Source organism: Rhinatrema bivittatum, chromosome 2, assembly GCF_901001135.1.
Source record: "Rhinatrema bivittatum chromosome 2, aRhiBiv1.1, whole genome shotgun sequence".
NCBI classification, from domain to species: Eukaryota; Metazoa; Chordata; class Amphibia; order Gymnophiona; family Rhinatrematidae; genus Rhinatrema; species Rhinatrema bivittatum.
The window spans coordinates 777,557,382-777,571,144 of record NC_042616.1 but is presented as its reverse complement, the minus strand read 5'-3'; the positions used below and the strand labels follow the sequence as shown (position 1 = coordinate 777,571,144).

Sequence of the window (13,763 nt, the reverse complement as noted above, 5' to 3'; positions counted from 1 at the left end):
CATTTTCGCTGCCAGTAGCACATCCAATAGCACCACCTTTTACGATGGCGCTATTGGGTGCGAAAGCCAGCAGCAATGGCACTGCGGAGGTGCGATCGCTGCCGACCGTCGCAGGCCCGCCCCCCCGCCGCACCCCCCCCCCCCCCCCCCCACGCCCCCTGTTACCGCCGGATTCTCTAAGGTCTGTGACCTTAGAAAATCCAGGCCTAAGCCACAATGTTTTTTCACAGGAAGGGTCCCACTGTTGCAGGATGGTGTTGCCACAATAGTAGGTCCCTTCCCCTGAAAATACATTGCGGCTCTGTGGCGCATTCTTTTATCTCATGGCCAAAAACTGTGGGGCAAAAGAACACGCCTAGTGGCACTTTAACGTGATGGCGGCCCCAACATCATGGAACTGTCATGGACTTAAAAAAAAAAAAAAAAGTCCCAGGACCCCTTCCCATACTCATCCCTGAAAGCCAAAATAAATAAATTAGGATCCAAGCCCCCACCCCCTGGCACACTACCCCCCTCCCGCACCCCCCTGAACCTTAAATTTCAGATGGTGCTCCTACATTGGGGTTGGGTTGTACCCTTGCACCTGGCCCAGTTGGCTTCATTTTCCAAAATGGCGCTGACCCTACCTTGCCTAGCCATGTGACTGGGGCAAGATCTGGGGATCAAACCCATTAGGGTCCCAGGCTTCCTGCCTCACAATTAACGCTTTTCAAGAAGATGGTGGTATTTTATCGCGACTGATCACCTTCTTGTTCGCAGCAATAAAATATTTGCATAGGATTGTCTATATATGACTTTCTTTACGTGTATTTGCATTATTCATGCCTGCAAATCACATGCAAAGAAGATGATTGCAATAGGGGAGGGAACCTGGGCGGAGAGATACAAAATATTGCGTATATCACGCAATATACACTGTTTAACGTGTGTTAGAGCACTAACGTGGCTTGATGTATTTCCCTTAGAGTTTGTTTTCTTTAACATTTTTTGTTAAATCAATCAGTCTCTCTGAAGTTTTGTAACTGGAATTTAATTTTGTTTTGATGATAACTATTTTGCTGCCCATACAGATTTTTCTGACTGAGAGACTGATGTAGTAAGCTGTGGAGTTATTTGTGCAGAAGTTGCAGTTTTCTGTGCGTAACATTTTTTTTGTAACCAGAGCTCTTATGCAAATGAGTCTGGTAGAAAAGTTATGTGCATAATTTTCTTACTAGCAACTTTGCAAAAAAGGATTACACCTCATTGAGGTATAGTTATCTTTTTGTGAAATTTGGCATATGGGCATGTCCTCGCCTGCTGGTGTGTGCTGAATTCTGAGTTAATATGCTGCTTTGCATGATATTGCAGCAACTCATTAACTCACAATTTTTGTAAATGCGAACATGTAGCGGGGGAGGTGCTGCATGAATGCTCCTCACAGTTATTCATTCTATTCTGGTCAGATGAAAATAAGAGGTAGTATTTTGGCAAGTTTATGAAGAATAAGAATGTGAGTATACATATATTGGTAATAATTTAGGTAATTAAAAAAATACAAACTGTCCCATGTGAAATTGACAGTTTTTGTTAGAGAGACTGAAAATAAGAGAAACATTATTATGGACAGTGAATTTATGTGCTGTCAAGTTGAAAAAGAAAAGCAAGAGTGCATAAGCTAAAAGAAAAAGTTTTATGTGTAAGAGGCCATTTTGTGAATGTTTTCGCAAACAGGTCTTATATGCATAAAAATGTGTAAAAGCCAGAAGGGCTGTCTTTTCTGTACATTTTGTGTGTATTAACATATATAGTCCCCTGTCTGTGAAAAACTTTGCATCTCTGTCCGTTGGGCTCTTTCTTTGGCTGAAATGAAATACATATATTATAAGACACAGGACCTGATTTTACTAACTTTTGTTTCCTCATGGACACGTGAAACTGAACTTTGCCACCCTTGCATGATTTACAAATTCTTTCCCCCAGCTTTATCTTCTTTTTCCTCACTCAGCTATACTTCCTTCATCCTACTGCTATGGTTCCTTTCTCATTGTTGCAGAGCGCTATTTGCCTCTCCTTCCCTCCTGTGAACTTTGAACACTTCCTTCCAATGCTGACATAGCTGAGAAGCCTGAGGCAAGCCTAATATTTCTTTACAGATCTCTCCATTTTGTGAAAATAAAGTTGGGTTTTCTGCCACAGTAAAATTCTCAGAATTGGAAACATATTCCCAAATCAAAAAAACTGATGGCATTTATTATTAGGGTGACACTTAATTTTGTATTTTCTTGCTTATCAGCTGTCATTTATTATGTTATTGTATTACATTTCAATCAAAACTTATAATATTCTTGTAGAGACCTTGCTTACATGCTTAAATTTTACTAACATTTATTTTTCACTTTTAGTGGTTGGATGGTAAAGAAATAGAGCGCTCAGAGTGGATCCAAGCAATGCAGAATTATCCAGAAAATCGCAAAAAAATTAGAGAACAGGAGGAGGCCTACCTCAAAAACGGGCCAAGGAAAGAGATGAGGAACAGAAAAAACTGCAAGATCAGGAAGAAAGAAGAAAAAGTCAGAAGGGCAGCAAACGTGGATTTGACAAACAATGGTATGCAAATATCATCAATACTGTGCATATAAAAATTACATTTTTTAATTTTTCATGTAAGATTTACATTTTTTGTCAGGGTATGAAAAAAAATTATACTCCATGTTTCTCTGCCAGGAGCAACTTCAGCTAAATATAACTGTGAAGCTGCCCTCTATCTTATCCACATATCTGTGCTGTGGTGCTGCCCAGTTGACAGCTGCTTGGGGGGGGCGGGGGGTGGGGTGGGTAGAAGCACGTTTATAGGATATTTTTCAATGGCAGTTGACCCTGGTAAAATAGCCTGTCTGAAAATTGCCCTCTGCTTGCTATAAGCTTGGGCTTTCACTGCATGCGCACTTTTAGCCGGATTGAAATAAGACTTTCCTGGACGTGGAGGTTTGGGTTGGGGGAGGAAAAACAGTTCGCATATATGGCATTTTTAAATGCACATGTGATGTTTTGCCTCCCCTCTGCCACTGTTACGGTTCTGGCTGCGAGCGCCGCGGCCAGACCCTTACCTCTAAGCTCCTGGACCTGTTCCCGCTTCTGGAGGGCTGGTTTGCGGCCTGTTTGATGGCGTCCCCGCGGGGGCCGCGCCGCCGGGAAGTCTCCCATGGATGTCCTGGTCCTAGGTGCGCGCGCCACTCAGACGCTTTTCTAGGCCATTTCCCGCCAAGGGTGACCCCGCCCAGTTCCTGTCGTCAGATGCTGTGGCCTTGATAAGCTGGCCGCGGACCTTCAGTCTTTGCCTTGCAACGGGTTTACCTCCTGGTTGCGTTGTGCCCCGTAGTGACCTGCCTTGCTACTCGCTCCGTTCCTGCTTGCCTGCTACAGTACTTGCTTGGTTCCTGCTTGCCTGCTACAGTACCTGCTTGCCCACTACAGTTCCTGCCTGGTTCCAGTACCCGAGTCTTGCTACAGTTCCCGCCTGGTTCCAGTACCCGGGTCCTGCCTCAGTTCCTGCCTGGTTCCAGAACCCGAGCCCTGTTACAGTACTTGCTACTGTCCTAGTCTGGTTCCAGTTACTGGTCTTGATCCACTACCCGCCTAAGTCCCAGAGGCCGGGCCCCTACGGGCTCCTCCCGGGGGGGCTCTGGCTTCCAAGGGTGAAGCCGCCTAAGTCCCAGCGGCTGGGCTCCTACGGGCTCCTCTTGGGGGAGTACCAGCTTCCAGGGTGAAGAGCATCTCTACATGTTTCTGAACATCTGCCTCCCGGCCTGCCATACACTAGAGAATTTGACCATCTTTCCCAGTCTCCTGCAGGTCAGCCCAAGGGTCCACTAAACTGAGACTCCATATCAGCCACCCACACAAATAGGTGCAAAATACATGGCTACTTTTAGGGGAAAGCATATCTTTGTGTTTTTATTGTTTGTAAAGAATTAGGAGAAGTAGAACATAAGAAGTATCACAATGGGTCAGACCAATGGTCTGTTGAGCCCTGTATTCAGTCTCTGAGAAAGGCCAATCCAGGCCACTTGGAAATACCCAGCATTCTCCAAGGACAAGCAGAATGGCAGTCCTCACACATGGGTAACATCATCAGATGGAGACCCGACATGGAAAACTTATGTCAAAGTTTCTAGAAATTTGATATACCACACTGAGCTTGCAGAGCATACTCTAACACATGTCCATGTGGGGTCTCTTTTCAGTCTCTCTTTTTCTGCAAAGCTGCAGCATCAAGGTTGGTGAGCTCACTTTCAGTCTTTTTGGACTGTTTTGGAAAATGTTTCCATTTTTCACTTTTCGCGATTTTTTTTCACTTGTGTTCGATGCTGAATCCCTCTTTGTCCTGCCCATAGTGTTCCTAGTCAAGGTTTTTGTCATTTATTGGTAAGTTTCCTTTCACGGGTGATTCCCCACAGTGGCAGTGCTTCAGTGCCTGCCGACCTTTGACGCCCACTACCATTGCTTTTGATTTTACTTCCCTTTTATTTCATCCTGTCATGGCTGCGTCTGGTTTCGAGCAATTCCCTTGGTGCCCGAGGACCATGTCCATCATGGATCCCCATGATGGATGTGTCCTCTACCTGGAGGCATTTCATGATGTTCAGGGTTGCTGCAAATGTGCCTAGATGACCCCGAAGGGACTTCGTCTTCGGCTCGATAAGAATGAACAACTCTTTGGGCCAGAAAAGACCAAGCCATCGACATTGGCAGTGGCGTCATCTGCATTGAAGGACCATGGAACTGCATCGATGGATGCCGAGCCATTGACATCAGTGGGACTGTCAGTTTTGATGGTGCCGTCAGCTGCTAGGGGTGCTGGAGACTTCTCCAGTCCAAGGATGTCGAGTTCCTCGTCATCAGCCTCGGCACCAGGGAAAAAACATGGCAAACATCGAGGGAAGCCGAAGAAGCATCAGCATTGTTCCCCGTTGATTCATGTTACTGGGCACAAGGATGCGCCAGAACATGCTGAGATGCCCTCAAAGTGACCCCGCGGCTAGGAGTGCCAGTCCTTCATCGGTGCAGGAAGTCTGCAATGGTCTCCATTGTTCCTGATGACAGTCACTGATCCTTTTCTTGGTTCCAAAGAGGGTCTGCAACCCCTCCTTCCTCCCAGTCAGTGTTGGCATAGGCAATGTTTGAGGAGGAGCTTGAGTGGCACTGGATGGTGCATCCATCTTAGAGCCGCTGTTCAGTTTGGGAGTCCGTATCTCAAAATGCATAGAGACAGGATGGAAACAGTTTAGAAGAAGGTGACCAAAATGGTGTGGGCTCTGTTTCAGAAGACTTACGAGGAGAGACTGTAGGATCTAAATATGTATACCCTGGAGGAGAGAAGGTGCAGGGAAGATGTGATAAGAACTTCGGATACCTGACAGGTATTAATAAAACACAAACTTCAAATCTTTTCCATTGGAAAGGAAATAATAGATTTGAAACTCCAGGGGGAAGAACTCAGTACCAATATTGGTAAATATTTCTTCACAGAAATGGTGGTTGATGCTTGGAATGCCCTCCCAGAGGAGGTAGTGAAGACAAAAGCAGTTGATGAATTCAAAAGGGCATGGGGCAAACAGTGCTGATCTCTAAAAGCATGAAGAAAGAGATGGTGTAACATTTCTGAATGGGAGTAACCTGCACGGAGCGGCAGTTACTATTATAAGCAAATTGCTGGGCAGACTAGATGGACCATTTGGTATTTATCTGATGTCATTACTATATTATTATGACAGTTCTTATTGTTCAGATCATATGGCAGCAATCTACATGTGGATCCTCTGACCTGCCTTTATACTGTTATCTGCACTAGATTTTCCACTCTCAGTGGGATCAACTGACCCAACCATTATCAAACATAGTTTAGGTTTCTAAGGTGAGAGTTACACTGGTGGCACCCTCCCACCCTGTATTATTCAGGATGGAGTACTGCTTTGCACACTTCCTCATCAAATCTTGCTAGAGACTGACACCTTCTTGAAAGGAGAGGGCACTCACAGGTGATCATTCTGATCTCGCGAGGAGAGCCACTTTCAGATCAGTCTGCTAGAATTAAGAGCAATCAGGTATACTCTGTTAACATTCATGCATTTTCTTCAGGGAAAGAGCATCTTAATTCAAACAGACAACCAGATTGTTATGTTTTATGTCAGCAAACAGGGACGCACCAAATTATGGCCTCTCTACAAGGAAGTGTTAAAGATTTAGGAGAATGCAACCAGATATTGGCCTGTCTTACATGCCACCTATCTTTCAGCAATCTCCATCACACTGGCCGATCATTTCAGCAGAGAATTCTGACCACACGAGTGGTTCTTGTGACACTCGGCGAACTATTGGACCCATCCTAGGATAAGAACAGAGGTGCTTCAGGACACATGCACCCCTTCTGGAAGGACCAAACTGACAATTTGAACTGCATGGTTCAAAGTGTCAGTCTGACCCTGGCAGCAGAGAGGGAGGCTGGAGTTGGAGATGCTGCTGTTCTCTTCTTATTGCAGGCCCTATCAATGCAAAAGAGGGAACTGGTGAGAGGGTTAGCATATGAGAGAAGGGCAAGGTGATCTGCGGGTGTGAAAAAGAGGGGTAAGAGGAAAGGTTTGTATGTGTATATTAGCACTTGGTTGGAGGAATGAGAGGGACAGCACCTGACTAGGGAGAGGAAGGGAAAAAAAAAGTGGACTAGGGGTAAGGATTGGACTTTTAATTCTCCTCATCCTGAATCCTTTCTCCCTCTACACACATAGATCCCAGTACTTTCCTCCTTCCAGTTCCACCCCATTCTTCCCCTCTATCCTCTACCTTCCTTCTTCCTACCCTCTATCTCACATTCCCTTTTCTCTATCCATCCTCATCCTCCTTTCTTTCCCCAGTCCTCTGCTTCTTTCACCAACCCTACTCTTGTTCCCCTCACCATCCCCAAGATCTCTTTTTGCCTAAGATCTCTTCCTTCCATCTCCTAGATACCCTATCCACAAAATGTCCAAAAGAACAAAATAAATTATACAGACATACAAACAAGATTGGAAATTACTTTTCCCGTCGATAGCAAGGCTGATTTAGCTATGCTTTGATGGGACTGTCTATCAGGCCCAGGAGGAAGAGCTTTACCAAAGCTAAATGCAGAGCTTTGTTCTGCGGTTGCTCAAGTTATCCCACGCAGGAAGACAGATTCTCCTCAGTCTGTTTTTTCTGCGCACGGGATCGCACGCGGAGCACCTTGTCTCCTCAGACAGAAGTAAAAAAAAACAAAACCCAATAAACTCACAGAGAACATCATGCCACGACCTTCAGGGTTTAAACCCTGTTCATGTGGAAAGATAATGTCCGTGACAGATGGACATTCGCTATGTGTGTCTAGGCCCAGACCACAAGCAAGAAGACTGTCCCCATTGCGGCAGAATGTCGCTGAGAGCCCGACAGCAAAGGGATGAGAAAATGGACAGGCTTAGGAGGGTTAGCGGATCATATGCCCCTCCTTCTGAGGCGCACTAATCGCCGGGACCGGCACCTAGAGAGGCTGCTCCGAACAAACAGGCGGCCTTGGTAGACCCTTCCATGGGTGACAGGCACAAATACAAGAAAAAGCACCATCGAAGAGACCGACCCTTGTCTCCACCATCGGCGCAAGAAAGTAGGAGTTCCACAGGCCAATCAACTCAAAGGCCACCATCAGAACCAGCAAAAGTTTCGATGAGTTCAGCACCGCTGAAGCAGCTGGCACAGATACTTCTGATGCCGGCTCAACCAGCGTTGAAGCATGCCCATCGAACACTGATGCAATCAGCGTCGAAGCAACATCATCCAATGCCGAACTTGACGCCGAAGAAACCAGCGCCGAAGCAAAATCTTTTGACGCCGACGCACTCGACGCCGGCGCATCCACACCGAAAGCAGGAGCATAGTGCATCGGACTTGGCGCATCTGACGCAAAAATCGATGCATATGAAACATATTGACTCCAAATTGACGTACAAACCATCTAACGTGACGCAGACCCCTGTATAACTCAAAATGCAATAAAATCCATACCTCTAACCCATTGGAATCTGGGTTTCTACTCCCCCTATTTCCTAATTCCCAAGAAATCGGGTGGATTGCGTCCCATTTTAGAAAAAGGCATTCTAGAAAAAGGCACAGATAGTGGAACAGTTACCACCACATCCTAGGCCTTCCTCTACACCATCTTCAGTGCACTCCCATAAAGATATCAATGAACCTCACAAGAGAAAATCCAAACAACACCACCTTAGTGACCGCAGTCCGTCACCGGGCTCACAAGGATTTTCTGCTTCTTGGTATCCGACTCAACCGGATACAAGCTCCAAACGAAGACAAACATGCCTAACTACACCAAGAGACAAATGGAGTGATGAAGCATCTCTGTCTTCATCATCGTCATCTTTGTCCATTCGAATGTACTCTGATCTGTCCTCAGCCACACCTGCCAGAACCTTTACAGGGGAAAATAGGTCCACCCGATGACCTTCCTCCACATACACCTATCCCACCTGGGATGCCTGACTTCACACAGCAGGCAATAGCTCAAATCTCTTCAGTTCTCACAAATTTATTTGCCTCCATACAGTCAAATTTACAGATACCACATGCATCACCAACCAATCTGGAATCACCGAATACACCACTCAGCAGGTCTAATCTCCAGTAGTACTGCCACTTCCATCCATATCTCCACCAAGAGATTCTTCTCCACTTCCACATCCGCAACCCCAGGATCCCAAGGGAACACTTCCCTCTTCACTGCCTAGCTCTCCCGACACCTCCATGGGATATCGATCGGACTCCCCAGAGGAACCACAGGAACCATACTCTCCTCCGGAGGACCTTTCTTACCCAAAATTTCTCCATAAATTGGGAAAACGTTACATCTGGACACTCTGAAAGTTCCAGACCCTAGAACAGATACTTTAGGGATCCTAAAAATCTTTGATCTTCCCTCCGAACCCACTACATTGCCATCCCATCAAGTTTTGGATTCTCTCTTGGAGAAGTCTTGGGAGACTCCTTTCTCAATTCCTCCAGTATCGAGAAAAATAGATTTAAAATTCAAGATGAGGCAATCTAAGTTCTACTCACCACCACAATTGCCACATGTCTCCATAGTTGTGGAGTCAACGCTACAAAGAGCAAAGAGGGCTAAAACCCACACAAGCGCTCCCCCAGGTAGAGATCATAAATATTTGGACGATTTCGCTAGGAAATGCTTTCAGTCTGCAATGTTTGCAGCTTGCATAGGACAACACCAATTTTATATATTCCAATATTTATATGAGTGTGTTCAACAATTGAAACTCCTATTTTCAGCAACGGAGACAGCACCGGCACCGCCTCAACCATTACAAGATATGGAGGAAGCTACACGACACCTCCTCAGAACGATCTATGAATCCTTTGAAACAAACTCTAGATCTCCTGCAACGACCATAGCAGCTCATAGAATAGCCTGGCTCAGATCCAGTGCTATTCGTGAAGACGTCCACAAAAAGTTGGCAAACCTTCCCTGTAAGGGGGACAACTTGTTCAGAGACCATCTACAAGAGACCGTAGCACAGCTAAAAGAATAATCAGTAGCAGTACAGTCCTTAACTAACCCTGTACTGCATACATCTTACTCTTGTCGCTACCTGGCACAGTCGTCATCCAACATATCAAAGACGGCAATGCAAACCTTACCAATCCTACCGACCAGCTTCATATCTACAGGTTCAACGCCAGCAGGGACAACAAAGTCAGCAATGCAGAGGTCATCCCAGAAACCAACAGGCACAAACACAAACACAATCTAATAATCAAAAACCCGCATCGTCTTTTTGAAGATGATCGGGCCACCACCTACTGCTTTCATTTGAGGCAGACTAACCAACTTTCTACAAGCATGGTCAACTATCACCACAGATCTTTGGGTATTGCAAATCAAAGAGGGGTATCAACTGAATTTCTATACCAGGCCATCTCTTCCTCGCCTAAACCATTTCAGAGTGAACTGAGGAAACCAGACACAGCTGGTAAAAAACATTATCTCACCTACGCACTCAAAATGCGATAAAATCCATACCTTCAACCCATTGGGATCTGGGTTTCTACTCCCCCTGTTTCCTAATTCCCAAAAAATCGGGTGGATTGAGTCCCATTCTAGATCTCAGAGATTTGAATAAACACCTGGTAAAAGAAAAATTAAAGATGCTATCTCTAAAATCTATTCTGCCTCTTCTACAACGCAACAACTGGCTGTGTTCCCTAGATTTGAAGGATGCTTATACTCATATCCCAATGCATCCAGTATCTTGGCAATACCTAAGAACATAAGAACATAAGAAATTGCCATGCTGGATCAGACCAAGGGTCCATCAAGCCCAGCATCCTGTTTTCAACAGAGCCCAAACCAGGCCACAAGAACCTGGCAATTACCCAAACACTAAGATGATCCCATGCTACTGATGCAGTTAATAGCAGTGGCTATTCACTTAGTAAACTTGATTAGTAACCGTTAATGGACTTTTCCAATAACTTATCCAAACCTTTTTTGAACCCAGCTACACTAACTGCACTGACCACCTCCTCTGGCAACAAATTCCAGAGCTTTATTGTGCGTTGAGTGAAAAAGAATTTTCTCTGATTAGTCTTAAATGTGCTACTTGCTAATTTCATGGAATGCCCCCTAATCCTTCTGTTATTCAAAAGTGTAAATAACCAATTCACATCTACTCGTTCAAGACCTCTCATGATCTTAAAGACCTCTATCATATCCCCCCTCAGCCGTCTCTTCACCAAGCTGAACAGCCCTAACCTCTCCAGCCTTTCCTCATAGGGGAGCTGTTACATCCCCTTTATCATTTTGGTTGCCCTTTTCTGTACCCTCTCCATCGCAACTATATCTTTTTTGCGATGCGGCGACCAGAATTGTACTCAGTATTCAAGGTGCGGTCTCACCATGGAGCGATATAGAGGCATTATGACATTTTCCGTTTTATTAACCATTCCCTTCCTAATAATTCCTAACATTCTGTTTGCTTTTTTGACTGCTGCAGCACACTGAGCCGACGATTTTAAAAGTATTATCCACTATGATGCCTAGATCTTTTTCTTGGGTGGTAGCTCCTAAGGTGGAACTTAACATCGGTAACTACAGCAAGGGTTATTTTCCCCGATATGCAACACCTTGCACTTGTCCACATTAAATTTCATCTGCTATTTGGATGCCGAGTCTTCCAGTCTTGCAAGGTCCTCCTGTAATGTATCTCAATCCGCTTATGATTTAACTATTGTATCATCTGCAAATTTGATAACCTCACTCGTCGTTTTCCTTTCCAGATCATTTATATATATATTGAAAAGCACCGGTCCAAGTACAGATCCCTGAGGCACTCCACTGTTTACCCTTTTCCACTGAGAAAATTGACCATTTAATCCTGCTCTCTGTTTCCTGTCTTTTAACTAGTTTGTAATCCACTAAAGGACATCGCCTCCTATCCCATGACTTTTTAGTTTTCTTAGAAACCTCTCATTAGGGACTTTGTCAAATGCCTTCTGAAAATCCAAATACACTACATCTACTGGTTCACCTTTATCCACATGTTTAATAACCCCTTCAAAAAAAATGAAGCAGATTTGTTAGGCAAGACTTCCCTTGGGTAAATCCATGTTGACTGTGTTCCATTAAACCATGTCTTTCTATATGCTCTATGATTTTGATCTTGAGTATAGTTTCCACTATTTTTCCCGGCACTGAAGTCAGGCTCACCTGTCTATAGTTACCCGGATCGCCCCTGAGCCTTTTTTAAATATTGGGTTACATTGGCCACCCTCCAGTCTTCAGGTACAATGGATGATTTTAATGATAAGTTACCTCTGCTTCCAATGTAATGTCAAAAATTACCAATACAAGGTCCTTACATTCGGACTCTCAGCAGCATCCAGGGTTTTCATGAAATGCATGGCAGTGGTGGTGGCCCACTTAAGAAAAAAAGGAATCAAATTATTTCCTTATCTCGACGATTGGCTTATCGTCGCCTCCAATGCAAACATGCTACAAACTCACCTCAAACAATATATCAAAAAGAATCACATACAGCAACGTGACTAATGGTAGGACGGGTTTATCCTCATAAATGAGTGACTATACATATACACCCGAAACGGTGTTTCAAATCTCTTAAGCACTTTGTTTTATATGTGCAAGCACTCTTGAAATAATCGTAGGGTATCCCAATTTCTCTTTTTTTATTTTTTAAAATTTTTTTGAGAGTCCTTTTGTTTGAAAGCACGTTGACATATGCCGTTCTTAAACGCACATGGAAAAAATAATGAACCTTTTTTTTTTTTGAAAAAAAAAAGGTAAATTGCCCCTGTCGCAATGAAAACACCTCAGACGGTCTTCAGGGTGAAGCGTGCTCCCCCAGGCTTTTGGGAAGGCTGCTCTTTTATTGTAAATGATCTCATAGTATTTGATATGATACATACGTCACATATTTTCCTGCTACAATGTTTTCCACCACAAGTGTTTATGCTGACCTTTTACTACGTGGGTGCAAGTGGGCAGTAGGTGCAAGCGGTCAGTCTTCAGGCAGGGAGGGGGGAGGTCATTAGCTGGTCATGGGCATTTGTATTAAATTATCTAGGTGTGAAAAGCAAGTAGGTCATGAGCTATTCTGGGGCTGCAGAAAAGCTTGCACTAGATGTTTCCTGCTGACTTCCTGTTAGCTGGGGGCTGTTCATATGCTGCGGTCGGAGCAAACATTTTCTTTATTCTAAGAGTAGGTTTAAGGAAAAACCCAGTTAGAAATGGCAATGGAGTTTCCCTTCCCATGACGTGGTTTTCCAGCGAGCCTGGAAAGCAAAACTCCTATCCCACATCTCGTCTTTCCTTTTTTTCTTTTTATCTAATTTTAAGCAACATACAGAACATCTCTTTATCCAGGCCGAAATTGAGGTTTTAGAATGGATATGAGATAGGATATGCACTGAACGCACCAAGCCAAACAAGGAAGCCTTTTATCAGGAATGCAACAGGAAGGAGTCGTGTGATACCACCGATATTAGGAAGCCAGGACTATAGCCAGTCCCAGGAGGATATCAGTGTTGGCTCCTTTGAGAGCGGAGCCTCAGCAATCATGGTCTCTATCTGCTCTATGGTATGTGTGAGATTTGCTTTGTAATCTGATATGTATACACAGCAATGAGATCCGATTAAGGCACAGACACCTCCTTTCGAGGCTAGTATCGTGTCCAAGGCATAGCGGTTCTGTAATGCTAGCTCTCTAATTTGAGAAACTTCTGTTGTGAGTAGTTGTAATGCTTGAACTGTCTGATTAAATAGAGCAGTTGTCCAATTAGCTAAGATGTGCAAGTCTCTATAATTCATAGCTGTTCCCATTGGAGGAAACAGGCTTCTAGCTACCTGAGTTTCTGCATATTTTTCTATGGGACTCTTGATCGTCTCCCTTTTGTTACGGAGCCTTGCTTTGGGTAAATGTTTGACTGCATAGTATGAGGGGAGGATGTAGCCTAGAGTGCATCTGCCTCTCCAATTCGGAGGAATGTGCATATATGCCCTACGCCCGCATAACATCCAAATGTTCCCTATCTGGTTACTGAACCATTCACGGGGCTGTTTGACTTGTTGAACCATAGCAGATACATATTCACACAAGCCAAACTGCTCATCCGAGAATGTTTCTCCTCTTTCACACCTTTTTGCGTTTCCTACGGAACATCCTGAGATT

General features: G+C 44.5%; 1 protein-coding gene across 1 annotated transcript in view; it reads left to right on the top strand.

Moving 5' to 3' along the window:
- LRRC6 (leucine rich repeat containing 6) overlaps window positions 1-13,763 on the top strand; it is a 328,530-nt gene that overhangs the window by 46,563 nt on the left and 268,204 nt on the right. The window lies entirely within an intron of this gene.